The 27,395-nt window shown below is 44.9% G+C and overlaps 1 long non-coding RNA gene across 1 annotated transcript; it reads left to right on the forward strand.

The window, feature by feature from the left end:
- The first annotated feature begins 1,420 nt into the window (after nt 1–1,420).
- LOC119000840 (uncharacterized) lies at nt 1,421–27,369 on the forward strand. The gene is made up of 3 exons (XR_005069418.1): nt 1,421–1,449; nt 13,675–13,767; nt 27,342–27,369. It is a non-coding gene; the product is annotated as an uncharacterized LOC119000840 (long non-coding RNA).
- Nucleotides 27,370–27,395: the final 26 nt, after the last annotated feature.

Raw genomic sequence — 27,395 nt, forward strand, 5'->3', positions numbered from 1 at the left:
CAGGAGAGTTGGTTTTTTATAGAAAGAGTATGATACCCAGGCTGTTATCCGTTTGAGCTGAATTACAAAATCTGAGGAGGGGAGTGGTGTTCAATACAGATTATTCCAATTAATCATTCAAAAATACCTTCTAAGCCTATTCTGATAAGCCAGTGGCTCCTAAATTGTGTGCTCAAGAATCTCAGGAGGTGCTTGTTAAGATGTAAACTCCGGGGCCCAGCTCCAGGCCTTCAGGTTAAAGGGATTGGGGTCAGGGCCTAGGAATCTGCATTTCAATCAACCATTTCCTGTGATTCTGATGCAGAAGATTGAAAGAGCTTTCATAAAGAAACGTTGTCCTAAGCAAAGGCAGAATTGAGCAGTCAGAAAGGCCTTCAAAATTCCTTATTCCTTTCTTCCTTCCTCACTTTCTCCTTCTCTCCTGAAGACATTGATTCAACAAACGTTTCTGGTACCTGAACATCGTATTTGGTGGTGTGGGACACAGTAAATACAAAGAGACTCAGTTCCTGCCTGAAAGGAACTCATATCTAGTGCCTGAGGTATATATCTACTGCAGGCATTAGATTTGTTGTATACATAAGCATTAGATACATATGCACATATATATTAGGCATTAGATATATTACATATGAGTATACACACCATTAGCATAGTATATCTAAGGCCTGATATAGACACATATGCACGTGTGAATGACAATGTCAGGTGGTATTGAATTTGTAGACATGATGTTAAAGGGAGCGTTGCAGGAATTTGGAAGTCCTATCAACCTGAGCTAGCCTGAAAGGGAAAGGAGGAGGGATTAGGGTAGAGGTGGGGCAGCACCTAGGCCCAGATGATGAACGGTGAGCAGGATATTTGAGAGGAAGGAAGAGGACGAACTTTCTATTATACTTACTAAGCAGGAATGTTATTAATATCCCTAAGCCTATACTAAAGATAGCAGGGTGATAAAGTATGACCAAGGATTAAAATCATAATCTTGTTATTTATTCTTAGAGGAGAAATAAAGGATGAGAAACCAAAAGTCCTTGAAACAGCAACACATCCTCTCATTTTAAAAAAATATTCTGATGCCAAATGGACCATTTTTTAAAAATTACTTTATTGTTGTTCAGTTACAGTTGTCTGCATTTTCTCCCCACCACTCCCACCACCCCCTCCAAATGCACCTCCCTCCCTTGCTTCCACCCTCCTCCTTGGTTTTGTCCATGTGTCCTTTATAGTAGTTCCTGAAAACCCTTCTCCCCACTGTCCCCTTTCCCCTCCCCTCTGTCTATTGTTAGATTGCTTTTAATTTCAGTGTCTCTGGTTATATTTTGTTTGCCTTTTTCTTTTGTTGATTATGTTCCAGTTAAAGGTGAGATCATATGGTATTGTCCCTTACCGCCTGACTTATTTTACTTCGCGTAGTGTCCTCCAGTTCCATTCATGCTGTCACAAAAGGTAGGAGCTCCTTTTTTCTTTCTGCTGTATAGTATTCCATTATGTAAATGTACCATAGTTTTTTGATCCATTCATTTACTGATGGGCACTTCGGTTGCTTTCAGCACTTGGCTATTGTAAATTGTGCTGCTATGAACATTGGGGTGCATAGGTTCTTTTGGATTAGTGTTTCAGGGTTCTTAGGGTATAATCCCAGCAGTGGAATTGCTGGGTCAAAAGGCAGTTCCATTTTCAGTTTTCTGAGAAAATCCAATTGGGCCATTTTTACTTCAATAAGTTGATATATAATAGGAACACTTGACATGACATGTTTGTTATAGATATTCTGCTTTTCCATAGATCCATATTTATTTTATACAGCTGCTTTCAAGGTTGAAATTATGATTATAAAATGCATGCTGTAGATACAATTAACACCCTAAGAAGAGGATTAGGGCTGTTTGGGACCAAGAGAGGAAGATTCATCTAAACTGAAAATCACTTTTTATTTAATAAAGAGATCTGTACTTCTTTTTCTTTTTTAAGTATATTTTGTTGATTATGCTATTACAGTTGCCCCATGTTTTTCTCCCCTTTATCCCCCTCTACCCTGCACCACCCCCAGCATCCCCAACCCCTCACCCTTAGTTCATGTCCATGGGTTGTACATTTTGTACATTTTGGCTTCTCCATTTCCTACACTATTCTTAACCTCCACCTGTCTATTTTTTTTAAAGATTTTATTTATTTATTTATCTTTAGAGGGAAGGAGAGAGGGAGAGAAACATCAATGTATGGTTGCCTTGGGAGTTGGCCTGCAGGGAACTGGACTACAACCCAGGCATGTGCCCTGACTGGGAATCGAACCGCGATCCTCTGGTTCGCAGGCCCGCGCTCAATCCACTGAGCTACACCAGCCAGGGCCACTCCACCTGTCTATTTTGTACCTACCATTTATGCTTCCTATTCCCTATACCTTTTCCCCCATTCTCCCCTTTCTCCCTCCCACTGAAAACCCTCTATGTGATTGATCTCCATTTCTGTGATTCTGTTCCTGTTCTGGTTGTTTGCTTAGTTTGGTTTTTTCCCCCCTTAGGTTCATTTGTTTATAGTTGTGAGTTTGTTGTCATTATACTGTTCACAGTTTTTGATCTTCAATTTCTTAGATATGTCTCTTTAACATTTCATATAATAAGGGCTTGGTGATGATGACCTTATCTGGGAAGCACTTTACCTGCCCTTCCATTCTAAATGATAGCTTTGCTGCATAGAGTAATCTTGGATGTAGGTCCTTGCCTTTCATGACTTGGAATACTTCTTTCCAGCCTGTTCCTGCCTGCAAGGTATCTTTTGAGAAATCATCTGATTGTCTTATGGGGACTCCTTTGTAAGTAGTTGTCTCCTTTTCTCTTGATGCTCTTAAGATTCTCCCCTTATCTTTAATTTTGGGTAATGTAATTATGATGTGCCTTGTTGTGTGCTTCCTTGGGTCCAACTTCTTTGGGAATCTCTGAGCTTCCTGGACTTCCTGGAAGTCTATTTCCTTTGCCAAATTAGGAAAGGTTTCCTTCACTATGTTTTCAAATAAATTTTCAGTTTCTTGCACTTCTTCTCTTTCTGGCACCCCTATGGTTTGAATTTTGGAATGTTTAAAGTTGTCCTGGAGGTTCCTGAGCCTCTCCTCATTTTTTTGGAATTCTTGTTTCTTCATTCTGTTCTGGCTGAGTGTTTATTTCTTCCTTCTGCTCCAAACCATTGATTTGAGTCTTAGTTTCCTTCCTGTCACTGTTGGTTCCCTGTACGTTTCTCTTAATTTCATTTTGCATAGCCTTCACGTCTTCCTCTATTTTATGACCATACTCAACCAATTCTGGTAATTCCATTACCAGTGTTTTGAACTCTGACTCTGATAGGTTGGCTATCTCCTTGTCACTTAGTTCTTTTTCTGGACCTTTGACCTGTTCTTTCATTAGGGCCATATTTCTTTGTCTCAGAGCACCTGTTACGTAGTAAGGGGTGGAAACTTAGGTATTCAACAGGGCGGGGCAACCCATGTCATTGGGTTGTGGTGCTGTCTGTGAGTGGGGAGGGGTCCGAGTGGGAACAATGCTGCTTGCTTGGCTCTCGGCCCACTTTCAGTCATTTCCCCCACTACCCACAAGCAAATTGGGCCCTTCTGCTGCTAAGTCCCAGGTGGGTGGTTTTGTGTATTTTATGAAACCCTGTGGGTCTCTCCAATGAACTGTCCTGTGAAACTGGGAATTTCTCCCACTGCTGGAACCCCCACAGGTTTTTATAGTCGGAGGTTTTGAGGCTTTATTTCCCTTGCTGGAACCCTGGGTTTTGAGGTCTGTCTTGCTCCTCCTCACTTACCCACACATGAATGTGGGACTGCTCAGTCCTCCAGCTGCCACTGGCCCACCACCTCTCCGCACGTGTTCTCTCCCCCAGCTTCCCATCTCTGCCCCCGCTACCTGTCTGGATAATTGTTTCTTCTTTAAGTCCTTGGTTGTCGGACTTTCATACAGTTTGATTTTTTGGTAGTTCTGATTGTTTTTTATTTTTAAATCTGTTGTTCTCCTTTTTTAGTTGTGCAAAGACTATCTATCTATGCCTCCATCTTGGTAGAAAGTTGATATCTGTATTTCTTAAGTTTATATTTAGATATATTATTTTAAGCTATATTTCCCCATCTCATTACATAAAAGAAATCTTAGTCTAGCTACCTTGTTCTCTGTCTCCTGCTCTTCTTGCCAGCATCCTACGAAGCATCAAAAACAAAATATCTAAGCATATTTGAGATGTCTCTGAGCATTCAGACAGGCGGGATTACTACACCGCCATGCCAGATGGAAAAGGGCCAGACTCTCCTGCCAGACAATTGGGCTTTTAATCCTGGATACGTCGCTTACCATCTGTGTGGCTTTGGTGAAGTTACTTAACCTTTATGTGCCTCAGCTTCCTCATCTGTAAAGGGGACACAAAAACAACTTGTTTTGATGACTAAATGAACCCATCTATAGAAAGCACTTGAAACAGCCAAGCCCTGTAGTCAGGGCTCAACCCACACCAGCTATTGTCATGAGACCTGGTATCGAGAAAGGTGCACAAGAGTAGGTTCCATGGGCCTAGAGGTGGGTGGAGGGGTGTCATATTAAAGTATAATTGTAATTAATTTACATATTTTAATATATAAATTATCAATGCATTGAAAATATTTTATATAAATTTATATTTATATGGCATTAATGCATGCGATTAATTTATGTCAACAAATTTTATATCCATAAATTACACATTATGGTTTATAAATAAATAATAATTATATTAATATAAAAATTATTCACCTTGACTGGTGTGGCTCAGTTTGTTGGGCATGTCCTGCAAAGTGAAAGGCTGCTGGTTGGATGCCTGGTCAGGGTGCCTGCCTGGGCTGCACGTTTGGTCCTGATCTGGGTGCATATGGGGAGCTGCGGATCAACGTTTCTCTCCCTCTCTTTCTCCCTCCCTTCCCTTCTCTCTAAAAGTGAATAAATAAAACCTTAAAAAAGAAATACATAAGTAATTATTTCTTAAGAGAGTATCAAATACTATTGTTGAAGCCATGCCGTCATTCCCAGACTTCTTAGAGCCCTGGTCCCTCTTCATTATCTTTTATTCATTTTTCTAATCCCTTAAAATCAGATTTTTATGTCTGCAAGTTCATTGAAATTGTTCTGACAAAAATTGCAAGTGACATTTTTATTGACAAATCTTGTGATCCTTTCCTCGGCTTTTTGGGTTTTTGTTTTAGTTTGGCATTCTGTTTTCTTGTGGCTTTGGGGGCATGCGTTACTTACTCCTGGTCCTCCTCCTACTTCCCCTGCTACTTCCGCTATAGTCCTGTGAGCAACTTCTTGTTCCCACTCACCTCCCAAAGGTTGGGGTTTCCCAGGGTGCCACCTTTGGTCCTCTCCTCATCGCACACTGTGCGTTTTCCCTGGGAGACCCAAATCTCTCTTGAAGTGAGCTGCCATCTGGAGAACTTTAATTCCCAAATTTACACAGTAGGGTCACATTCGCATGGGATTGAGTCTAAGGTCAGGGTCGGAGGTAAGAATAGCATTTCGTCAACAGAAGACTTGTTCTTTGTTTTTTCAGTTGAATAAGAGACGAGGCAGTTGGCTCAAATTGAGAGTGATTAGAAAGAAAGCTGGGTTTTAAAGGCTGGAATCATGTTGAGTGGTGACATGTTCGTACTGTGAAGACACATAAGGGAAATGAGGCCATTGGAGGAGAAGCAGGCTTGCACGTCCCATTTCACAGTCATGTAGAGCTCACAGCCACGGGGTGAGTTGGCAGAAAGAGAAAATTTAGGTGACTCATTTAATTATTTATTTAATACCAAGCATGCACCGGTTAATTTGCATATTCCAATGATGACTCCAGGTGTCCCTGCAAACTCTCACTGTGTGCCTAGTGGCCATTTTCATCCAGTTGTCCACAAGATTTCAAACTTAACATGTACAAGATTTAATTTATCATGTTTATGTCCCACTGTTTTAATTAGCTATAGCAAGAGATCCACACTCTGTTATTCCTGTAACTAAGCTTTTCCCAAATTTTAGTGGCTTACCCAATAAAAATTTGTTTCTCACCTGTGTAACAGTCTAAGGTAGGTGTTCTAGGTCAGGATGTGGGGTTGAAACTGGGCATAGAAGTTCCTCTCCACAATGTCATTCAAGTCTTCCCTTCCTCCCCATTTCTAATTTGTTCTTCCACTGATGTTTTGTGTCTCTGTTTCCTCTTTTGTAAAATGGGCCAACACTAGTACTCTGTGCAGTGGCTGTTATGAAAATTGAGAAAATCTATACAAGGTGATTAGAATGTGCCTGACTTAGAGCTGATGCTCGAAAGTTCATTAACTATTATTGGTATTAACTAGTTGAAGGATTTCATCAGCCAACAAGTTGTACTAAACTAGAAACTCTCTCCTGTCTTGCTGACTCCCAAACAGTCAGGAAGTCCTACCTACCTAACTGAAAATACATACACAGTCTGTCCAGAAGGTATCCAGCCATGTAATATGAAAAATAGAGACATTTATTGAAGAAGATATGAGATACAAGAAACCTTGTACATAGGACAATGATGCCTCAGTCCCCTTCAAAGTAGGTACCTTGGGACCTCACATAGTTCTCCCAATCACCATCAGCTGCCCCATCATATTTTCCAGAATCTCATCAACAATCTTGAAATCTCTTCCCTTTTAAAGGTGATTTTAGTTTTGGGAAAAGCCAGAAGTCTCAGGGTGCCAGTCTGGGCTGTAGTGGGGCTGAGTCACCTGGGTGATTTGATGTTTCACAAAAAAACTGCACGAGATGTGATGTGTGAGCAGGCAAGTTGTTGTGATGAAGCTGCCAATCTCCAGGTGCCCATAGCTGTGACCTTCTGAATCATCTGAATAGTTTCTGCAGAGGAATGTACAAGCTTAACTCAAAATTTGATACAGCTTCGTTGCTCTACTCGCTCAATCATTTTGAGTGTGACGGCCACACAATGCGCATGCTCACTTAACAGCATCTACCGCCCCCACTGGCCAGTACAGTGAAGTTGTCATTGTTCACACACGCACAATCCAGTTTTTACTCCTTGGCTGCCAGGTTACATTGATGTTGCACAAATGATTCTTGTTATATTAACAGTGGCTGGACTTTTCCTGGATAGACCTTGTACATATTTATGTTTCTTTAAATACAAGCAATAGGTGTTTCTTATATGAAAATCAAAACATATGGATCAGGGCCCTGATGAGCGCTGCTCAGTCGGTTGGGCATCGTCCTGCAAAGTGAAAGGCCACCAGTTGGATTCCCAGTCAGGGCACATGCCTGGGTTTCAGGTCCGGTACCCAGTTGGGGAGTGTACAACTGATCCATGGTTCTGTCTCACATCAATGTTTCTGTTTTTTTCTTAGTCCCTTCCTCTCTCTCTAAAAATAAATGAATAAAATCTTTTAAAAAAGCTAATGGGTTTGGATTTTTAAAGAGAAAAGGCAAAAGCCACTCTCCCTGGGGATCTAATATACTCTTATGGCTTCATCCACTTTCTTTAAATGGTTCATAGAAGAGTTTGGGTTAGAACTTTCAGCTGAAAGGGATCTAGACAAGTCTTCTTGTTCCCTTAGTTTAAAACCGAGAAAAATGCAGCCCAGGTAACGACAAAGCTGAGGCTCAGTCCTAGGTTTTTTGACCCCAATCAAGTGCTCCGCTGTACCCAGCTGCCTTCCTACGGAGACACCCTTACACAGTCCTCTTGATTCTCACTCCTGTGTTTACCTCCTTGTTTAATTTCAGAGATAAGTAAACCAAGGCAAAGTCAACCAAATGGTCCTCTCCCTCACCCTCACGATTTCTGGTCACTGTCTATGCAGTGAAGACAGCTGCTATAGGAGTCTCCCCTAATCTCCTATGGTTAGCAAACCGCTGAAGTTGCCACAGCATGTACTCAGTTCTGATCCTTCTGGCCTTCTTACTGGGATCCCAACGCAGTGCGGTTTCCTTTCCCTCCTTTTAGTCTGAGCAGCAGATGGTGCTGTGCACACATCTGGAAAGATGTTTCATACTCAGGGAAAGTAGAGGAAAAATGCGCTCACCCCTCCTTAGCTTTTATAGGCTTGCTCACCCTCCTCATCCTGGGTCTGAATGTTCACAGTGAGTGTGAGCTGTGCACTAACAGGAATAAGTAATGCTGTGTGCGTAGTGTATACGGTCCAGGACACTGTGGCTGCCGAACTTGTTTCCTCTCCTTTCCGAGCACACAGCTAGACTACATTTCTTGGTTTCTGTTGCAGCTGAATTTGGCCCTGTGACTGAGATATGGCCAATGGAATTGATGATGTGAGAGGAAGTGATCTATACCATTCCCATGTCAGACTTATAAAAATCTCCCATGCTTCTTTTTTCTTTTCTAGCTGCACGTTAGTGCCCAGGATGACCTTGGAAGTCACAGGTCAATGGTGGCAGCATTGCCACCACCTCAGGTTCTTGAATGACTGCGTGAGCCCAGTGCCCCATTGACTGGGGCCCACTTCTCAGTGTTACTGACAGGGTACTCAAGAGTTGGAAAATTTTAGTTTAAGTAACAGCTAAGACACTTAATAATCAATGCGTGTGAAAGCTTTGTTCCGGGAACTGGAGGTGTGACCCACCCTGACTCCAGGAGACCATAAGCAGTTCCACCTTTGGGCCTCAGGAGGACTGCAAGTGATGGAGATGGTATCTGAGCCATTGTACTCCAGGGTGAGATGACCACTGCCCAGGGCGAGAATGCTGCAGTTTTTTAATCCAATTGACTTTTCCCTGAACTCCAACCCCCTTACCTACCCTTGGTCTCCTTATAAAAAGGGCCATTTTAAAAAGGAACGTAAAGGTTAGGGTATGAACCTGCCACCTTCAGATCACCAGCCATCTGAATAAAGTGCCCATAAAGATTCAATCTTCCTGCTTATTGGGTTCAGTATGTGATGGCATGGACGCCCGTCTTTTCTGGTTTCATTATGAATAAAATTAAACTCTGATGTGTTAGGTCACTGAAATTGTGGGGTTTGTCGTTGCATTGATTAGCCTACCTTTACTAATACAAAACTGATGAAACCCTCCTGCTCCAAGTGGTGTTCCTGGGGAAAACAGTCAATGATATTTGGCAGGAAGCATCCAAGTTCCTGCATAATAGGGTGTCTTTTCTCCACATTAGATTCCAAAGAGGAAGTGATTGCTCCCTGTCAAAGAGGGTTTTAAAGGCCTCCCACCCCAATTGTTTCAGCAAAACAAAGGACTTGAGGTGGAGACCAGGGGGCAGGCATCTGGCAGGAAGAATGCAGATTAGCTCAGGACAGAGAGAGCAGCCCTTGTCAAGTGGTTGAGTCTGTGTATGAGTAAACCGGACGCTAACAAGGTGCCAAGCACAGCGGAGTGAAGCAAATCCTTCAGAAGAACTGAAGGTCCTGTGATAAGGACCACTTGAGGAGGGGAGATGGTCTTTGAAGCAGGCCACCATCGATTTCTCCTCTCCCCATGTACACGAGCTTCCCCTCCATCAAGGGGTGGGTTCTGCCTTCCCTCCTGTGGAATCTGGTTGGCCTTGCGAATCACTCTGGCCAACAGAATGCGGGAAGCAATGTGGTGTAGAGGTGGCTTCTGCTGTTTTTGAACTTGGCTGCCACATGGTAAGGAAGCCCATCTGACTGTGGAGCAAGAGGGGCCACATCGGGGCAAACTCACAGGCCCCAGCCAATAGCCAGCACCAATCGCCTGTCGCCTGAGTGAAGCCTGTTTGGCTGTTCTGGCCCAGCTAAGCCCCCTAGCCGAATGTAGCCACACACGTGACCACGATTTCTACCAGGGAGAACTGAAGAATTGTTGATGTAAGTTCAGCCAACCCATCAAACCATGAGAAATACTAAATCATGTTGTGGGGCACTAAGTTTTGGGGTGGTTTATCATATGGCAATGGATAATCAGGGTACAGCATAAGAGATAAGTGTTCTTAGCAAGAGGTGGACACTCCAGGCAAGGCAGGAGATAAAACACAGGGGGCTGGAGAAGACAATAATCCAACAAGGAATGCTGGAACCTCCTAAGACAGAGTCTGTTGGTCCAGGGCCAGGGCCCCCAAAGACACTGAGATGCTATCACCGCCCCCATGGAGCTCAAAGCAAAGTGGAGAGAGACAGAAATGCAAACAGCTGGTTATGGGAGTGGTACTGAGTTGGGGGGCAATGGAAGCAATCCATTTTTAAAAGCTTAAGAGAAGTTTGTGAGGTGAGTAGGATTTGGAGAATAGCTGAAGGGGATCGCAGGAGAGGAACAAAAGCACTCCTGGTGGGGGTCGGGGAGGGTGCCTTGTGTGAAGGTGTGAAGAGCGTCTGCAGGAGCTGGCCTGAGAGCGGGGGCGGGGGAGGCCTGTTGGCAGAGCTCCCTCCCTCTTAACTCGCTGCCTGGCTGAGCGTGGTGGCACACGTGCCCGAGGGCGCCCTGAGGTGTTCCACTTTCATGCCTGCCCACAGGGCCTCCGGGGGCGAACGAGGCAGCTCTCACTGGGTCTGAGTGGAGTACAAATAAAGCGTCAGGTCAGATCTGTGAGCGACAGGTGAGTCAGAGATCAGCATTCCCACTCGGAGAAGCGCTAACCTTTCTGTTTCTGTCACCTCCGGTTTTTCTCAGAAGCATCAGTTTGGGCTCTGTGTGCGTCTAGTACATAAATAATTGCCATCAGATGGTTTTCTCTCTCTGGTTTTAACCCTCTGACCTACAAAACAAAACTCAAAAGTAATTCTACTTGCCCTCTTTTAAGACCACTGACACTAGAGAAAGAAAAACGAGTTATCTTTGTGGGAGTGGAGGGGAAAACCTCCGTCCTGTGACCGGCGTCCTGTTTGGGGGGCCGGGAGTGTCGAAACTGGGTGCACAGCAGACCCACCGAGGGCCAGGAAGAGAACACCGAACCTTATGGGTTTTTTCTGGGTGAGAACCGTGACCGTGGATGCGCCCTCCTGACCAGCGTTCAGGTGCGCGACGCAGCATTGTCAACTGCACGCACCACGCCGCACACAGGCCTCTTCGGGTTGGTTTTTCAGCTAAGCCGTACTTTATATGTTATCAGATGAATAACTTACAAATAAACATATGTATAAGGAAGGTATCTGACCAAATCAGGTGGCCGTCAAGGCAGTTTCAAGGGCATACCCTTCCAGTGATCTGCACCTCCCGGGCCACACTCGAAGTTCCACGCTTGGGGCCCTCCCCGCTGTGGCCTGGGGGTGGGGGTGGGGGTGCTCACACCTTCCTCTGGAGGAGCCCATGCGATGAGCCCCGTCCTGTGCGTCTCTAGCAGCACAATCCTGGGCTCCAGTCCATTTCTGCTTGGTCTTGTCTAGGCAGAACGTTTCAGTCCTGAAAGTCTGCCCCCGCCCAGGTGAGAACTTTCTGTCCAGTCTGATTGTTACCGAACAAGGGTCCGAGGGGGGGCAAAACTTGGATCCACCCAGGGATGCCAAAAGCTGCTTCAGAAAACAGGGGCCCCTCCCAAGGACGATACACTAATATCTATTGGGCTCTTCTGTCCGCTGCCAATTGGAAAGACATCTCTCAATGCCAGAGATTTGTGAAAAGGAAACAAAATGTTTATTTAATGCTATTCAGGCCTAGTGCCTTCATTAAAATATCAAAGTCTTTAAGGGTATACACCTACACACACCCACACACAGCACTCCCTTCTCCCACTGTCCCAACTCTGGGTACCGTAAATCAGGAAAAGAGCACACATCTGTTTTTTCAGGTTGCTGGCACTGTGAGCTGTGTCGCCTGTCCAGGCAGGATATCCAACTAATCCAAAGTCATGCGGCACCTTCCACTGGCAAGAGTTCTTTGTACCAAGTTCCAGTCAAAGTCTCTCCTGCTTTCCAGGCCACTTGGCCAAAACGAGCGCCCCAAAGCCATGTGGGCCTCTTTTACCAAAGCCGCACTCCACCAAAAGCGCGTCTTTCTTCTTCACCTGGCCGCAGGGATCTCCATTCTGGCAAAGCTGCGTGGTCTCCCCTTTCACCTAGCCAAGAAGGGGTCTGCACTCTGCTGAAACCGTGTGGCTCTCCCTCCTAATGGCTACAGGGGTCTACATCTTTCCAAAACAGCGTGGCTCTCCCTCTCACCTGGCCAAGAGGGGGTCCTCACTCTGCTAAAGCCACATGCCTCTCCCACTGGCACTCTCTCTGAGCATCAGCCCCCCACCCCCACCCCAACCCCCTTACATCCTGGGTAGCAGCCACTCACTTCTCCCTGACTCAAAACTTGGCCACAGCTATTTAACATATCTATGAAACCAGTTAAAGGTTATAGATATGTTAAATGACCATTCCAGAGGTTAGCTGCAAAACTGTTGTTATGCAAAACAGCTCTCAATGGCCCTGCTCCATTCGTCCCTTCCCCCAAATGACACCTGGGTGGGGTGAGGACATCTTAATAATATTTCCTCCAATATTCCTATACACTTTGAGTTCTGGACACCATTCCAAATATTTTCTGGGCCCCCCCGCTTGGCTGCACCCTGTATCATGATGATGTCACTATTTCCCTGTCCTTCCCACTCCTCCCTCCCCCCTGGGTTTGGGGCATGATGCCCACCTGTCCCAGGTACACCACTTCCTCTAGCAGTCAGCCCCTTGCTGGGACCTCAGCTTGGCCTCACAAATATGCACAATTTATCCTTAATAGACCAGTGTCACCCTTAGTGTTTCCAGGCCTGGGAGGAAGAGTGACAACGCGATAAAACCAGCAGTGACTGCTGCCACTTGCAGGGCTGCTGTGTGCCTGTGTTTCGCACGGTGACCTGCAGGGCCCACAGCAGCTGTGTGAGGGGAGGCCATCATCCGCACTTCAGGGGCGCGATCGTTGAGGCTGAGAGTTCAAGGTGAATATCTGAGCTGCAATTTGCTCGCAGATGGCCTGCCTGCCCCCAGGGCCCGAATCTTTCTGCCACAGCCCCTGGCTTTTCTTGCCTCGGCCCAGGTGGTGGGGACTCGTTTCTGTTGATGCCACATCAGCACTGGAGCGGCCTCCCTATGAGAGAAGTATCGGTGAAGCCTCCCTCCACAGGCAAACAATTGATGTGCAGTCGGTCTGCACAGAGACAGAAACATAGAAAAAGGAAGTTGATTATAAATACTTGAGGATCATTTGGGGAAGAGTCAGAAAAATAGCTTAAAGGAACTCCAACATCTAGAGTTTTGTCTAACCCCACATTACTAAAGTCTCTCTCCTCAAAGCCCAGGGCCCAGGAGTGACCCATGAATTCCGTCCTCCTACAGATATCGCTTGTTCACAGATTTAAACACCAACGTGGCCTCCACCTTCAGATTTCCTGTATTTTGATAGCCTCACAGACCGACCCCTGTGAATGTGGGGCTGCACTGTCCTTCCCGCTGCCCCATTTGTCCTGTGTAAATAAGACTTCCACCACACGGCCAGGTTCACAGGCAGAGACCCCTCCAGCCCCAGCCCAAGGCTCAAGGCAGCCCTGACCACCACCAAGAACATTTCCCTCCACCCTGCCTCACAGCCAGGAAACACCTGGACCCATTTTGATTTTCCGCCTTTCAGGTGTGCGGTGGCTTCTGCAGCAGAATCAAAATGACAGATTTATGCAAGGTTGTGGGTTTGGATCAGAGAATGCCCTTGAGCCACACAGTTACTCTCTGCTTCTCCCTCCCCTTAGCTGCTGCCTGGAAGAGCTGATGGAGAGGAAAACATTGTTTCTCTTTCAAACCCGCTGCAGCTGTTCTCCACACCTGATACACTGAAGCAGAAGGTAATGCATCAACCCCCCAAAGGGCTCCCAGCCCTAGATGGCACATTCTCCCTGCTCCTCCCCTCCCCCTGCGGACATAGAAAACTCTTTGTCCCCTTGACATAAGCACCCAGCTGATGGTCTGGCTTCACGCCATTTGTTCCTGGGCTCTGCAGGGGTGGTTTTCTCTGAGCCTGAGCCCCTGGCACCAGAGCCCCACCTTGGCTGGGCACCTCCATACACTGCAGGTGAACCATTTGGTTTCTGCTGCCTTCGTCTACCCAGAAAGGGGGTTTGGGGGGGAAATTCTCCAAGAAATCTCAAGTGATTTTGAGATCAAAGGCTCATTTTGGTTCTTTATCTCATTTCTTCCAGCTATTCAGAGTTTTGTTCTCCTGCATTTGTGGGAGCTCATAAAAACACATTAGTTATTTTCCAGCTTCACAGGTGAGAGCAGGGGTTTTCAGGGGGCAAAGCGGATTCCGGCTGAGACGGGATCAGTAATCCGTGTCACTGGTTCTGCCAGACTCACTCATTCCGAGCAGGTGCGTAGACTGAATGACAAGCAGAAATGCTCCGTGGTGCCTCTGTTCCCAGAAACAAGGAGCTTGGAAGCTCACTCTTCAGGTGTTGTTTCCCAGCAAGTACTGACTGATTTGTTTGGATTTTGAGCTCCCATCAAGAATGGAGAGTGTGATTGTATTTGCACTCTAACCAAATTGTTCAGGACGTGGGCATAAAGTATTGACTCATTTCTAACTTGTAGTCTTCTTGGTGAATGAAGGGAAAGGACAGCAGGGGCTTAATTTTACGTATTAAAGAGATAAGATGTCTCAACCCACAACCCAAGTCAGGCCACCTGACCCCCAGTCGTATGCAGTAAACGTCTCGGGAGGCTTCTGTCCCAGCTGTGACACTGGACATTTGTATGTTCACCCTATCATTGTTGTAGTGCTTACTTTGCTTTTTTTTGCCATGAAAAGGTGGAAAATGCAAACCAGGTGGGTAAAATCCATGTGGTTGTGCATGTAATGAAAGACAGTTATACAGTCACATGATCTTTCTCTTACACACTCGCACCCACCCACACCACTCATGTTTGGAGTTTTCCTTGACTCAGCAGCTGGTCATATTCCTGTCTTGGCTTGGTCCACATTATTGATGACCAGGAGACCCAGAAAGGCAGCTGGAGAAGCGCCACGCTGACCGTCCACTCGGGGTTATTTGAGAGTGGCTCACAAGGCTTAGTAGGCACCTGCAGGCACATGGCTGCAGTGGGTGCTGCCCAAGTCAGTTGCACAGGAACCTTCCTGTCACACGAAACCCCACCTAAAACCGGCACCAGCAGGAAACCACAGCAGAGACAATGCTGCCTGAGCAGGGAACGGGTGGTGGAAACAAACCAGTCTCGGGTCTAGGCCCCTCAGGTGGGTCCAAGAGCGGCCCCTGCGGGTCGGGCTGCGCAGGCCAGCTCGGGAGCCTGAGATTGGAGTTGAGGACCACACACATTTCTAAGGCCCCTTTATGTGTAAGTACGGATTCCTTGGAGATGGGGGAAGGTTTGGGGGAGAATCCAGTTGGGGAAATTCTGCATTAAACAAAGTGAAACAAGTTGCTTTAGGCTTTAATATTCGGGTTTCATTGCAAATCTCTAAGAGGTGGAACTATAATAGGGAACTTTTCCCAAACTTTTTAAAAAAGATTTTAAAAATTTATTTATCTTTAGAGGGGAAGCGAAGGAGAGAGGGAGAGAAATATCAATGTATGGTTGCCTCTCGTGCGTCCACTGTTGGGACCTGGCCTGCAACTCAGGCATGCGCCCTGACTGGGAATTGAACTGCGAATGTCTGGTTCACAGGCCCGTGCTCAATCCACTGAGCTACACCAGCCAGGGCCCAAACTTTTAAAAAGTGACTTTGATTTTAATTATCCTAAACCTTATGATCACATAGTTTACCCCTTTGTGTTGATGATCTATCCTCCTCTACTCGAATCTCTCTAGTGAGCTGGCAAAAGCACCATCACCAATCACACACATGTAGTCATTCTACCGTCGTTTTTGAATAGCTGTTCAAGATGATCCTGAATTATAATTTAGTCTCACTTAAAGAACTCACGGTTTGCTACTGTGTCTCATCACGCTGAATTTCGACAGTATCTGGCCGGACAGATCGTCTATAAAACCTGAGAAGTATTGTATCCTCTTCATTGGACATTATACACAAACCGCGCTACAATGCCTTTCATTAAGCAAAGGCAACAGGTTAGATACAGGGCATTTTAATTAAATCGGCACGGTTAGGACCAAAAGGTAAAGTGACGTGCCAGCTTATCGCCGGGCCCTGCCTCTTAACAGGCCACTGACCACAACGTGAAGCACAAACGAGGCTTGATTTCCTAGTGAACAGCGAAGGAATTTCCTCAGTATTTAAACATCTTAATACACCAGTTACATAAATCAAGGTATAAAATCCACCTCCTACGGGTTTTGGGGAGGCATGCACCATGTCTGTGAAGAGTTGAATATTACAAATCAAGCCCAGACTCTATATTTTTAGAAGGGAAAACTGTGATAGCAGTTGCCGAACTGAAATCATCAGCCAGGTTCAAAGTGCTGATCATATCCATTTAATCAGAGGCCCATCTTATTTAAATCAGACTTGCCCCAGAGAAATGTTCCATCAGCCATTCGTGACCTGAATTCTGGTGTGTGGGGTCCACTGCAGTACGGCACACATAAAAAAAGCCACGTGACCTTTGTAATAAATAAGGCCGTGGCCAACATTTACTCATTCGTAGCTTTTTTGAGATAAGCTGTCAAATGCCCTTTCTGAACACGTCTTACTGCCAGCAAAGATCACTCTTGTTTCGGGATGTACTTCTTGGGATTCTCCAAACACCCCTCAGTGTAGCCTCCCTCCAGGTGATGCCTTTGTCTTTGTCGGTGTCTGTGAGAAAATCCAGGGGCCTGACTTGTCTTTTGCCCAAAAAGACCATGGAGATTTGGTCCAGTCCTGTGCTGGCCTCCCTATTCCAAGGTGAGGTGCTGGGCTCTCTTCTGAACAACAACCCTCTTGTCGTCCTCAGCGTCACCCATTGAAAAATTGCTCTTCTGTCACACGAATTACAGGGGTTCTCATTCACACACTGGACGCATCCTGCTCTCTAATTACCTCCCAAACTGTTTTTGACCTGGGAGTCTTCACTGGGAATCGCTAACGTGTCCAAGGGCACTGATGTCCAGCAAAACCCAATCCGGAGACTGTCATTTGGAGAAGTTGGGGAGCCCCAGCTGTCCAGGGTCACCAGCTCCACCGAAACTCAGCTCCCAACCCAGTGGGGACATTCCAAGGTGGTGGACTTAACATTTGGGGACCCATGTCCCTGGTGGGCACATGGGGGCTCACGAAGGGTACACCGCACACAGATTTGAAGAAGGAAACCCCGGGCCTGCCCCCCACAGGTGCCCCTCCCCTGGAAGAGGTCTGCCAAGAGCTGAAAGGCAGTGAGCCCTGCCTGCCCGCCGCATGGAGGGTCTCCCCTCACCCCCCTCACAGCTTCCGTTTCACAGAAGCAAGAGGCCCCCTCACTCCCGCTTCTTAGTCTGTGCATCGCCCAGGGGAGGCCGATCTCTGGGATGCCAGGCAAATGCTGTTTTGTGAGAATGTGCATGAATGAGTCTATTGACTGAGTAATACATCTCTTTGTAACTCAGATTTCTAATTTTCTGCTTTCATGAAAATTGAGGGGAGACCTAATTGAGTTGTCAGAGAATTGGATCATCAAAAATAATTTTCATGATAGAACGTCGAATCAGAAGGAGCTCTGTAATTGATGTTGCCATGGTAAAATTCCTTTTAATCTCACCTAGTTGTTTTTATGAGAAAGGTTTCCTAGTGTGTACAGTAACTGTTAACAACAATAATTGTAAAATTGGAATAATGTTGAAGAAGAACACCATCTATGGTAGTTTTATTTTGCAATAAAATTTTACTTTTTATCCCTGGTTGGTGTGGCTTGGTGGATTGAGTGTCGGCCTATGAATCAAAAGGTCACTTGTTTGGTTCCTGGTCAGGGCACACACCTGCGTTGTGGGCCAGGTCCCCATTTGGGGGCATGTGAGAGGCAACCAATTGATGTTTCTTTCTCATCTCAATGTTTCTCTCCCTCTCTTTCGCCCTCCTTTCTCCTCTCTCCAAAAGTAAATAAAAATGAAACCTTTAAAATTTTGCTTTTTATGTCTAATAATAATTTATGAAAATTATAATATATTTGTCTTGATAAATTACAAATATGTAGTGCCTACAATGGTAATTCATTCCAGAAATATTTGATACCTAGAGCTATATAGTCACAGGAAAGTCTTTATATTAGTTTCAAATTAATTAAAGTGCAGGGTTAATTTCATAACATATAGATATTTTTGCTGGGTGATCAATAAAAGGATTTCAGACATAAAATATATTACATTGTCATAGGATTACTTGGGGAGAGTGAAATGGAAATACCACTTTAAGGAGTAGATGAAATAATGTTTTGCCTATTAAACACAAGCTTGTTGGTATATATTTAGAGTGAATTATGATGGAAACCAAATTGCCATAGTATTGGATTATTCTGGAAATATTTTAAAAACTCATATGAGTTTAATTTTTAAATGTTCAATATTTCCAATGCACCAAAAGTTACATCTTTTGCAACTATTGAAACTTTTAAAGATATGTTTTAGATGTTAATTTTAAAGCCTGTGAGAAGACACGCATTTTTTAAAAATTATTTTAAAGGGTAATCCAGAAAGACGTCGAAGGTCTCACACCAACAGCGTGTAAGGAAAAGAAAAAGGTGCGGACTCAGAGGTGGCGACATTCGGCCTAAATCAGGCTTGGGCTGCTCTGCCTTGCGTTCGTCACACTTCCGCTTCTGTGGCCCCCTAGTCTGGTATCCTTGTCCCTCCAGGTCTAGGTCCCCTCAACTTCCACCTTAATGCCCCACAGCAGGGCTAGCCTCCTGTTCCCAGAAGCTGTGCTCACTTCTGCTGTGCTTGACAACCAACCCTGGGGACTTGGCCCTGAAACTGCCTCACGGACCGTCCCAGGTGCATGGCTCCGCTCCAAGCTCCACAAACCCTCCCAAAGTCAATGTTGGTCCTGGTCCCCGAGGCCTCCTGCCTGCATCACCATCTCATGAATTAGCTTTAATGTGTAGGCTGCGGTTTTCAAAGGTCTTCCCTCTCTACCTTACCTAATTTAGGTCCCACCACAACCTGCTGTGATAGGTGAAGAAGCTGGGGCTCAGAGGACTGACGAGGTTTGCCAGTGATTTATCCAGGACATCTCATTGTTCCTGGGGAGGCTCTTTTGGTCGAAGGCCAGGGCACACCAGTTGGGATCTCCTGAGTCTGGGTGGCTTGCTTCTCAGCTCCCTGAGCGAGCCCCAGCCCTGGGGATGTGGATGGGTGTTAGCACAGTCTCCTTGCCTCATTGGGGTCTCCTCTGGGGTCTCCTTCAAGATTCTCCACCAGACACTTGGAATGGGTGAGCAGACAGCAAGATGGAAATCAACACATTTGCATACATAACTCGGAACAAGATGTTGCGGTGCAGAGCCAAGATGAGATGAGTACAGACAAATGTTCACACACAAATGTGCAAGATTCCCTGTGAGTTGTGTTGTAGTCTGTATAACAGTTGTACCAGAAATGAGACTCGGTCAGATGTCCAACTGCCAGTGATCTCGCTTTAGTTTTCATTTTTAATTAAAGACAAAGACATCCTGAAGCAAGAAGAAGTACTAAATCTGTTTCAACTTACCTCACTGGGCCCAAATTAATAGGTGTTTCTGGCTGAATAAGTCAACTTTATGCTTTGTGTGTTATTTTTGAAAACATTTGGAATGGTGTATGTGTGTTTTACTGCCACCAGATTGCTAGACATGGATATTAGAAAAAAATTACTCCATTTTGGGGTGTGATTTATTTGTCTTAGTCCTCAGAGTGAGGTATTTCATTGAGGCTGAACCCTCAAGAACATTATAACGTTAATAGGAATTTCTAAAAGTGATTGATTCTTTACATCTTAAAGGAGTCGATCTGTAGGTAAAATACACAGTAAAAAATGTTAGGGCACTTAGTGCAAACAGAACATCATTTACTAAATGGAGGACAACAGTGAGCCCTGGCTGGTGTAGCTCAGTGGATTGAGCACGGGCCTGCGAACCAGAGTATCATGGTTCGATTCCCAGTCAGGGCACATGCCTGGGTTGCAGGCCAGTTCCCAGTTCCTGGCAGGGGACGCATGAGAGGCAACCATACATTGATATTTCTCTCCCTCTCTCCTTCCCTTCCCCTCTAAAGGTAAATAAATAAAATAAAATAATTTTAAAAAAGGAGGACAACAGTACTGTAAACAGCCCAAGGTCACCTTCAAAGAGCACAAGGACCCCCTGAAAGTGCAGGTGTGCAGGTGGCCAGGACTTGAGCAACCGGGAACTTATATACCTGTCCTTGCTGGTCGGCCTCAGCTGTCACTTCTGAGTCCAGTCTGGCTCCACTGGTAGCTGGGCCCCATTACCTTCATCAGAGTCATTCTTGGGCTGGTGAGCATGTAAACACAAGCTGATCGGGCCACAAATGTTAAATCCTTGAGTGGGACTCAACAGCCAGTCGGGGTGGAGCAGTGGGGCCTTTCCCGAGCCCAATCTGGGAATCCTGAAAACCTTGCAGATGAGAGCCTCCACGCCAGTTCTCTGCCACTTCCTAGTTCTAGAGCGTCCTTATCATCCTTGTGAGCAGGGGACACATCTCGGGAACAAAGAACCTCCACGCTTTGTGACCCAACTTTCAGAGACACATGCGTAGACTGTCACACTGGGAAGGAAGTGAGAGGTCACTGACCAGTGTAAATGGTCACCCGGGGTGCTACTGGCATTCGGGGCGGGAAAATCTTTTTCTGTGAAACTTTCCTGAGCAGGAAAAACAGCATCCTGCCCTTGGTTATCAATAATGCATCTGTCAGTTATTGTGACAACTGAAAACGCCTCTCCCACATTCTACAACTGGGGAAGCAGAGAAAAAAACGATCACACTACTTTCAGCCGACACTGCTTTTTACAGAGAGGACACCTGGATCCCTGAGGGGGCGTGATCTTGCCTGAGGTCAGAATGCAAATTAGTAATGAAGTCAGACTTTTACTCTGAAGCACAGAGTGCTGGTTGCCTGAGGGAAGGGGGGTTGTGGGGATGGGTAATAAAGGTGAAGGGACTGAGAGGTACACATTGGTAGTTACAGAACAGTCACAGGGATGTAAAGTACAGCATTGGGAATACAGTGAATAATGCTGGTGCCCTCATCAGCATTATTGTTTGGTGCCAATTGGGTGCTAGGAATATAAGGGTGAATGCTTTATAAAGTGTATGATTATCTAACCACTATCTGTACACCTGAAACTAATATAAAATAATATTGAATGCAAACTGTAATTGAAAAAAAAATTTATAATCCTTACCCAAGGATATGCTTATTGATTTTAGAGAGAGAGGAATGCAGAGACAACAATGTGAGGGCGAATCATTGATTTGTTGCCTCTCACATACCCCTGACAGGGGATTGAACTCACAACCTAGGAATGTGCCCTGAGAAGTGATGGAACCCACAGGCATTTGGTGTATGGCACCATGATTCAACCAGCCAAGCCACCTAACCAGGGCTGTAAGTAAAAACTTAACAAAAATTAAAAAAAATTGAAAATTAAAAAAGAATTTTACTCTAAAGTTCCTTGAATCATCCTCCTGCTGATGTTCACCTATGAAATAGTAAATATTAATTACTAAAATAGTAATTTAGAAGTTGCTAATTGGACTTCTGGTCAAGATGGTGGCATAGGTAAACACAGCTTGCCTTCTTGCACAACCATATCAAAATTACAACTAAATTATAAAACAACCATTACGCAGAACTGGCAGAAACTGAGTTGACTGGAAGTCTGACAACTACGGAGTGAAAGAGACCACATCCATCCAGACTGGTAGGAGGGGCGGAGACATGGAACAGTCTGGTCCCATATCCATGTGTGGTGGATAAAATCTCTGGAGGAATGTCTCTGGAGTCAGGAGCCCCAGCCCCACACCAGGCTCCCCCAGCCCTGGGCTCCAGTGGCAGGAAGATAAGTCCCCATGACTTCTGGCTGCAAAAACCAGTAGAGATTGAGCCAGTGTCAGAAGTTACTGGAGTCTCAAGCAGTTCCTCTTAAAGAACCAACACAGAGACTTACTAAGACTTGTTACCTCTGAGCTCCAGCACCGGGGCAACAACTTCAAAGGCACCAGTGGCAAACAAGGCAGAACTGAAGTGGCTGGCATCAAGGTGAGAGCTGGGGGACAGCTTTCTCCCAGACAGAGAGGTGGGCAGAGCTATAGAGCTGGCAGGCAGTTGCTGTATCTGAGACTCCATTAACCAGGCTAACACTGTTTGTCCACTCTGGAGGTCCCCTGAGGACCCCATCCACCCAATTTACAGCTGTTAAGAGTAGCTTTTCCATATGCATGGCTGGTCTTGACTCATGTGTCACAACTTCCTAAATCTTTTAAAACAAGCAACAGCTGGCCTAGTGAGCCCCAAGGCCCCAATACCTCTTTTGAACTGGTCCCAGGCCTGGCACTAGCAGCAGCCAGCCAGGATTCACAGTTTGGCTTTGCCTGGGAATCCCCAAGCCCAGCACAAGTAGCAGCCTTTTCAGATTAGATTGCTCTATAGCTCTGGCAGGGTGACCCCAGGCAAAACACAGGTAGGGGCTGACCTTGGTCTGCACCACTTGGGAAATCCCAGGACCTGTGCACCCAATGGACAGCTACAGACCATGCTCCAGCACCCTGCTCCTGCACAGCTGATCCTCCATGGAGGGTGGAGATTGGTGGTCAGTGGTCATAGCCAATCCTTGCAATTGATTGGCCTGGGTAAATCCCTTCCATTGAACTGCCAAAAGCAATTAAGTCTCAACTATAAGAGGAGGGTGTACTCAGCCCACATGAAGGGCACACCTCAAGTTTTACTGAGCTTAGGTTATAGGAGAGGCTGTGCCACTGAACCCTACAGGACACCTACTACAGTAGGTCATGGTACCAACACAGGGGGTCATAGAAGCTTTACCTAATACATAGAAACAAACACAGGGAGGCTGACAAAGTGAGGAGACAAAGAAACATGGCCCAAAGGAAAGAATAGATCAAAGCTTCAGGAAAAGAACTAAACAAAGTGAAGATAAGGAATATAACAGATGTAGGGTTCTAAACACTGATTATAAGGATACTCATGGAACTTAATGAGGCCTTGAACAGCATAAAAAAGATCCAGTCAGAAACGAAGTATACGCTGATTGATATAAAGAACAATTTACAGGGAAACAACAGTAGGTTGAATAAAGCCAAGAATCAAATCAATGATTTGGAACCTAAGGAGGCAAAAAACAACCAATCAGAACAACAAGAAGAAAAAGGAATCCAAAAAAACAAGGACATTATAAGCAACCTCTGGGACAACTTCAAGAGGTCCAACATTCACGGAAGAGAAAGAGCAAGAAATTGGAAATCTATCTGAAAAAATAATTAAATAAAAATTCTCTAATTTGGTGAAGGAAATAGACACGCAAGTCCAGGAAGCACAGAGAGTCCCAATCAAGTTGGACCCAAAGAGTCCCACATCAAGACACATCATAATTAAAATGCCAAAGGTTAAAGATAAGGAGAGAATCTTAAAAGCAGCAAGAGAAAAGAAGATAGTTACCTACAAAGGAGTTCCCATAAGACTGTCAGCTGATTTCTCAAAAGAAACTTTGCAGGCTAGAAGGGACTGGCAAGAAGTATTCAAAGCGATGAAGAGCAGGGACCTATAGCCAAGATTGCTTTATCCAGCAAAGCTATCATTTTAGAATGGAAGGGTAGATAAAATGCTCCCCAGACAAGGTGAAGCTAAAGGAGTTCATCATCACCAAACCATTATTATATGAAATGTTACAGGGACTAACTGAAGAAAAAGAGGAATATCAAAACTATCAACAGTAAAATGGCAAAAATACATATCTATCAACAACTGAATTTAAAAAACAGACTAAGCAAACAAGAAGAACGGACACAGAATCATGGATATGGAGAGCATTTGATGGTACCAGATGGGAGGGGTTGTGTAGGGGAATGGGTGAAGAGGTGAGGGGATTAAGAATTACAAATAGTTACAGAATAGCCATGGGTATGTAAAGTATAATATAGAAAATGGAGTAGCCAAAAAACTTAAACTCATGACCCATGGACATGAACAAAGGTGTGGGCATTGCCTGAGAGATTGGTGGGTGCTGGGTGGGAGGAGAAAAATGGGGGAAAATTGGGACAACTGTAATAGTATAGTCAATAAAATATAATAAAAAAATAAAAGTAAAAATAAAAAAGAAATCACTAATTACTATTCATGGTCAGTACTTATGAACTGTTTGAAAGTTCTAGGCAAAAATACTAAACAACCATCCCAATTATATATCTATTTATAGCCTAAGGCACTATTAGCAGAAGTATAAATTACAAAATAATAAATTAAAGTGTAATCCATTTTGGAAATACTATCTCTGTAAAGAGATAGATCAGGGATGCACAGATGAACGCAGCTCTGTCCAGGCCGACACTCCCACAGGGCCGGCCTGGGATAGTCCCTTGACACGCCAGTGCTGAGCCTGGCGTGCAGCTGACAGTCGGCCGGTATTTGTCCATCCGAACTGAAGCGCGTGCCTGTTTGCATTTAAGGTGCTCTCTCAGACAATTTCTCAAAAGGCGTCTCCTGGAGTTTCATTTCTAATGACTGCACGGGCTCCTATTCAGGCTCCCTGGATTGTGTTGAGGAAAATGGACCTTTAAAAGTAGCCCGGATTGAATGGGAACATGTGCAGGATGTGGCCCAAACATGCCACCGGTGCTGCTGGGTGGGGTGCAAAGAACTGGTCCCACTGCCAGCTCGTAAATCCCTCCCTCCCAGAAACTTTAGCAGCGTGAGCAAGATACTGCCTGCCAAGTGCTTCGAGCTGCCTGGAACAAGGTGCGGAACAAATAGCCTTATTATTGTTTCTAATCTGCAGATCCCGGGCTCTGTGTCTGGAAATACAAAGAACGGAATGGGGCTGGGTAGACAGAAGCCAACGTACGCGAGCCCCTCAGGCTGCTGTTCGCTACGTGCCTTTCCAACAAGAGACACTAAGCCTCTGCTTCTAAGGCTCAGCAAGTCCTACATTTTTGTCTGTGAGAGGCTCTTCCTCTTCTGGGGCATATATGCTAATTTTTTCTTATTAAACAATCAACTTTTGTTTCTTCCCAGCAGAGCTCCTACAAATCCCCAGGCTGCTTTTTCTAACCAAATTGTGGTTAAACTATTCTCTCCTCCAGCTCTCATTTCAAATCTATTAGAGGCTTCCCCTGGAGAAAAGCTGTTTCTGAGGGTTCTAAGTGGTTAGTTTCATTCTTCCAGCTGGATCCAGGGGATAAATAGGGTAGTACAGACACTCAGGTTATACGCCAGCCAGTGTTACTAAATTCGGTGATGCACTGTGCCCCCAACCCCGAGATCCAAGGATGTTCCTTTGGAAGTCTTAGCTTCCAGAGTGCTCAAAGCTTAACAAACAGCTTTGCAAACCTCTCTGTAAGCTCATCCCTGATAATGGGCCCCACCTTCCAGCTTTCTGATACACCAACACATTGGCCTTGGCAGTTTTGTTTTCAAGTCTGACAGAAGAACTAATCTTGAAGCAGCATTTATAGGCCTTTTAAACATGACCAAATTGCCATGGAAACTGAAAGCAAAATGACAAAACTCCAAGGGGTGGTGCGGGGAAAGCATCCTTTGCTTAATTGCTCATGAAGCTGTGTGAAAGGAACAGAAAGTTGCGGCCTGGTAAGATGATAGATCCGTTCACAAGGGGGAGGTGGAAGGACAGGTCACGCCCTTGGGGAGACCCGGATCAGCACTGCTGAAATCACTGGCTCTGTGGGAGCACTTTGATTATAGAGTTTTAGCTACACTTCCTCCCAGGTTTATGTAACAATAACAACAAAAAAGGTTATGTTACACTGACTATTGTGTGATGAAACCGAATTGCTGAGGAGAGAAAAAAACGATGAGCATATATGCTTCTTGGCTAGATTTTAAATACTGTTTAAAGAATTACCTGTAGTTTCATCAAGGATTAACTAAGAATGTAGAGTTTTTCCTAAGTTTCAGCGAATTCAGGCATCTCAGGGTTTTTTCTGTCAGCACGCAGGGAAGACATACACCAGGCGTGGCAAGGATAGACTACACAGTGCGATAAAACACGAAGCCCCTCTTACCCTTTAAAGTTTCATTTAGAACTTGAACATGAAGTAGAGAACAGAATTAAGCCTCTCTTTAAAAAGTGCACCTTTGTTCCAAAAATGTTCTTTTTAAAGACCGAAGGCCTTTCAGAGCTAATTTCTATAGAACTCTCATAAGGAAGCAGTTTGAAAAAGGCTATGGGTTATTCGGGCTTGACGAGGGAAGTACTGTTGCGTATAATTTCAAGCCACACCTAGTTATCAGCATCTAGTTAGAATTCTGGTGGAGGAGTGACCATTTAATTCTTCTTTACGAGTAAAGTAAGAAAAGGTATATCAAGATGAGGAATGATGTTTTGGTGCTATTAAGATGATGCTATTTCTGGGGACTATCCTGATGCAACAGAATGCCCCAATCCTGTTTCGTGCTCACTCCTGCCCTACAAAGAGTTCTTGACCTGAAGGTGACACTCCAGGTGTGAAGGCAAGTGGAAACAAAACACAGGGCCTCTTCATGCCTGAGGGAACGTGATACTAGGAAAAGGCCACTCCAGTGGAATCCACTCACCAAAATGTATCAGACCATGTACACCAGGTTTGATTGGTAGGATTTTTGAAGGAGAAAAATTTATAAAAATGAGTTTATTTAGTCTTACAAATACCAAAATAGTTTTCTGATGGCAATTGTACATTTAATCCCTTGCTCAACCAAATGATTGAAGTGTTGATTTGAAAGCTGTGATAGACTGTTACTTTGGTGGCCCTCAGTGAACTATGCGTCTATTTGTACTCATAAGGCTCCTCACACCTTCATTCTGGGCTTGGCCACGTGACAAGCTTTGGCTACACAAACATTAGCAAAGGTGATGCAAGTGAATCACCATTAGCCTGGTGATTCCTTGTAAACAGACCTTGTCTTCTTAGAAGGCGTCGCTTTATCACCCATCTGTCCGGCATCCTATGGGAAAACATAAGCAACAATGTGGAGAAGCCCATGTGGAGGAGGACTGAGTTGAGCTAAAGGATAAACTATTTAGACTTAAAGCAGAATTTGGAAGAACTAAAAGTGATCTAGAACTTGTGGGCTGGTAATAAAATTGTTTTTCTTCTCTAATCTCTTGAAGAAAATCATTCTAAAAGTAAAAAAAAAAATTATCAAGGCCTTGGTTTGAAGATAAAAGCCAGGGTGCTGGAAGTAAAATATGGCCTCAGGGTCAAGATCTCTGTTAAGGCATAAGAACGTTTTTTTTAAAAGATTTTATTTATTTATTTTTAGAGAGAGGAAAGCGAGAAGAAAGAGAGGGAGAGAAACATTGATGTGTGAGAGAAA

The sequence above is a fragment of the Sturnira hondurensis genome, unplaced genomic scaffold, assembly GCF_014824575.4.
Source record: "Sturnira hondurensis isolate 20B ecotype Veracruz unplaced genomic scaffold, ASM1482457v3 Scaffold0016284, whole genome shotgun sequence".
Classification (NCBI taxonomy): domain Eukaryota; kingdom Metazoa; phylum Chordata; class Mammalia; order Chiroptera; family Phyllostomidae; genus Sturnira; species Sturnira hondurensis.